Source organism: Pongo pygmaeus, chromosome 9, assembly GCF_028885625.2.
Source record: "Pongo pygmaeus isolate AG05252 chromosome 9, NHGRI_mPonPyg2-v2.0_pri, whole genome shotgun sequence".
Lineage (NCBI taxonomy): Eukaryota > Metazoa > Chordata > Mammalia > Primates > Hominidae > Pongo > Pongo pygmaeus.
Genome location: NC_072382.2, coordinates 23,684,990 through 23,689,215, shown reverse-complemented (window position 1 = coordinate 23,689,215; position 4,226 = coordinate 23,684,990). Strand labels below are relative to the sequence as shown.

Below are 4,226 nucleotides of genomic sequence, written 5' to 3'. Positions count from 1 at the left end.
ACCAGCTCATCCTCTGATGTCCAACCTGCCCACCCTAATTCCTCTGTGTTGTCTGCCAGCCCACAGGATTCCTTCCAGCCCCAACCTTCCTCCAGGCTGTGCACACCAGATCACTCATGAGGTCCATCCCCACACTTTGCCCTGCTCTCACCCTTCCACATCCAGGCTGATAACTTATCAGCTTACAGTTCTCAGATCACCTCAGCACTTCAGCCAGCCAGAGGTGAGGCCACACCTGGACCTTGTCATCCTTCAGGGCTGCTCTGACCCTGAGATCTCAGGCTCCTGATTTTCTGATATCCTATACAATGACCCAGCTTTCATTTTCCCCATCCATCCACTCATTGGAGCTCATTCTCTGATTTCATATTTTTCCATCTAGTCCCCAGATCATTCCCCAGCATCACTACTGCATTTGAATTCTTCTTCCCATTTGAAGTTAGGGCCCCTCTAAGAACTTGCTCCTCCTGTCTCACTATTAGTCATCTTTGCAACTCCTAGCTCTTCCATTCCACTAGGCTTCCTTCTTAGCCTACAAAGATCTCTATTCTTAAAGTCTGTATTAGTCCATTCTCACGCTGCTATGAAGAAATATCCAAGACTAGGTAACTTATAAAGAAAAGAGATTTAATTGACTCACAGTTCAGCATGGCTGGAGAGGCCTCAGGAAACTTACAATCATGGTGGAAGGGGAAGCAAACATGTTCTTCTTCACGTGACAGCAGGAAGGAGAAGTGCTGAGCAAAACACGGAAAAGCCCCTTAATAAAACCCTCCGATCTCATGAGAACTCACTATCAGGAGGAACAGCATGGAGGGTAACCACCCCCATTATTAAATTCCCTCCCACCACACGTGGGGATTATGGGAACTACAATTCAAGGTGAGATTTGGATGGGGACACAGCCAAACCATATCAAAGTCCTTTGTGAATTATGCCATCTAGCTCTCTGGTTTCCTTTGCCGCTACACTTCATGTTAGAGTTCTGTTATTCTCTCTTCATAGAGCAGTTTTTGTCCTAATGTATCATCTGTGGTCACATGGAATAGAGTAGTTTTTTTAAAGGAATGGGCTGGGCAGGCCAGCTGGGACTGGGGTGGTGGGGGGCCAGACAGACGCTGCTTCATGCCAGCAGGTGCCCAGCACCCCTCCGGTCCATGGGGCCCCCAGCAGGGGAGGAGCCTCAAGACCACGCGGACCCCCTGGGTGGGTCCTCAGCTCGCTTCGGAGGCTCAGAGCAGGGTCAGGGACCTGGCTTCCCGGGGCCGGAGCTGCCTCTACCCCCTGGCGTTGCGGACTGCAGGCACTCCAGACCCGGGGTCGTGGTGAGGTTCCTTGATTGACTGTGCGATGGGGACCGCGTTGCAAGCGAATGGGTTCATAGTGGCATCATGCACTCAGACTCCTGCCAGTTCCCATAAGTTCTCAGAGGACTGCTTTGCCTTTTGAACTGATAATTGCAAAATTCCATACAGAATGGCCCTTGTGGGTAAGCACAAAGTCAAGAGACAGCGATTGGACAGAATTTGTGAAGGTATCATGAATGGACCCCTACACTCCCACCCCCGGTGGTGCTGCTGGACTGCCGAGATTGCACCGTGGAGATGCCCATCCTGAAGAACCTGGCCACCATGGCCTTCTGTGACGCGCAATCCTCGCAGGAGATCCACCAGACGGTTTTAAATGAAGCCGTGGGCGCCACGATGTACCATACCATCACCCTCACCAGGGAGGACCTGGAAAAGTTCAAGGCCCTGAGAGTGATCGTGTGGATAGGCAGTGGCAACGACAACGTGGACATCAAGGCTGCCGCGAGCTCGGAATTGCTGTGTGCAACATCCCGTCCGGAGCCCTGGAAGAGACAGCCGACTCCACCGTCTGCCACATCCTCAGTCTGTACCGGAGGAACATGTGGGTGTGCCAGGCACTGCGGGAAGGCACGTGGGTTCAGAGCATGGAGCAAATCCTCGAAGTGGCCTCGGGAGCGGTCCGCATCCGTGGGTAGACGCTGTGGGTCTCATGAGCTTTGGTCGCAAGAGGCAGGCGGTTGCATTTCAAGCCAAGGCCTTTGGATTCAGCGTCATATTTTATGACCCCTACTTGCAGGATGGGATAGAACGGTCCGTGGGCATTCAAAGGGTCTACACCCTGCAGGATTTGCTGTATCAGAGTTACTGCGTCTCTTCGCACTGCAATCTCAATGAACATAACCACCACCTCATCAATGACTTTACTATAAAGCAGATGAGGCAGGGAGCATTCCTTGTGAACGCAGCCCCTGGTGGCCTGGTGGGCGAGAAAGCCTTAGCACAGGCCCTCAAGGAGGGCAGGATTACGAGGGACAGCTTTGCTCAGGGTCCATTGAAAGATGCCCCAAATCTCATCTGCATTCCTCACACTGCCTGGTACAGCGAGCAGGCGTCGCTGGAGATGAGGGAGGCGGCTGCCACCGAGTTCCGCTGAGCCATCAAAGGTCGCATCCCAGAAAGCTTAAGAAACTGTATGAACAAGGAATTCTTTGTCACATCAGCGCCTTGGTCAGTAGACCAGCAAACAATTCATCTTGAGCTCAATGGTGCCACACACACATATCCGCCAGGCATCGTGGGTGTGGCTCCATGTGGACTTCCTGCAGCCATGGAAGGGATCATCCCTGGAGGCATCCCAGTGACTTACAACCTCCCGACAATGGCACATCCTTCCCAAGCGCCCTCTCCCAACCAGTCCACAAAACACGGGGACAATAGAGAGCATCCCAAGGAGGAATAGCAGAGAATGCTGAAAAGTAATCATTCAGGTGCATTTGGGACCGAGAGACGGTGGAACATAGATGAACTAAGAGAAAAAGAATCTGATGGTCTTTTTAACTGATTCTGGACATATGCATCATTGATGTTGCAGTGTTAAAACTGCAAGAGCTAGAAAGCTGAAGATGTCCTCTGCTTACAGAAGCGCTGAAAGATGAGGATGTGATTTATTAATGACCAACTTCTGTTATTATGCGTTAAGTTTTTCATCTGTGTATCAAATCACAAAGAATAAGTAGAGCTTTCTCCTTTATCAGTCCCTTGGGCACAGCAGGTCCTGAACACCCTGCTCTAGAATGTTGCATCAAGAGTTCAAACATCAAAACAAAAAAATATTAAGAGGAAATCCCCATGTTGTGACTCTAGTCCCTTCATTCTACAGGGGCTGGTTACCTAGCTAATAGGAAGATCACATTACTACAAAATGGGGAGAAAACTCTTTCCCTGTGATACACACCTGCACGCGTAGGATTGAAGACAGTACAGGCTCCTGTACAGAGAAGTGTCTCTCACATCTGAACTGCATACTGAGCAGGCAAGTTGGTTGTAAGTTCAGTAAAACCCTCTGATGATGAAAAAAACATATTAAGTTTCACAAGCTATTTGTACTCAAATATATTTTCTCAGTTTCAGATCCTCTGCTATTTTATTGAGTGGAAAGTCTTGAACTAAAAGAGTTCAAGAAGAATAATGAACAAACCCACTTTTTTAGACTTTGATAAAATCTTCTTTTCTTCATGTGATATTTTATACAAGAACACTTCAGATGTATTAGATGTGACTTATTTTAACAAATCCTATTAGATTTGTATCAACTAGTTACATGTTCTATTCATAATCTTTTGTGAATCATTGCCTTTCTCTTTAAAAAGATGGCCTATTTTGAGCCTTTGTGCAGGTACAATTCTGTTTTTGTGATAAAAGAAAAACTTTAAAATTGTCCCAAACAGAAAAATAATGGCTAACAGAAGTATGTTTTGTTTTAGTGTGAGTTACCATTACTATATTTGTTTATTGGAAAGGCGGACATTTAGTGTTCAGTGCGGTTTTCAATAAAAAGTAATTAAAATAAAAAAAGAGAAATGGTTTTGGCAGATCATATGGTGAAAGCCATAGCAGAGTTCAATAGTCACGAAGAATATGAGGTCTATGAGGTAGGCTGGCTACTTCTAACCATCCAGGAGAGTTTAAAGTAATATAATAAAAAGCTCAGGGTTCTAAATTCATGGCTCAAAATACAGCCAGGAACCAGGGGTTTCCTATAATTGTCCTAAAAGAACATCTTATGATTGTGCTAAAATAATATCTTATCTCTTAGAGCTAGTGAGCTGATGTAGCTGAAAATTAGACAGAGATTCTTATCTTATAGGTTGCTGATTTACAACATAGATTGAATTCATAGCCTCACCAGATTTCATA

At 46.7% G+C, this 4,226-nt stretch overlaps 1 pseudogene; it reads left to right on the top strand.

Moving 5' to 3' along the window:
• The first annotated feature begins 1,476 nt into the window (after nucleotides 1–1,476).
• LOC129008231 (C-terminal-binding protein 2-like) lies at nucleotides 1,477–2,769 on the top strand (annotated as a pseudogene).
• Nucleotides 2,770–4,226: the final 1,457 nt, after the last annotated feature.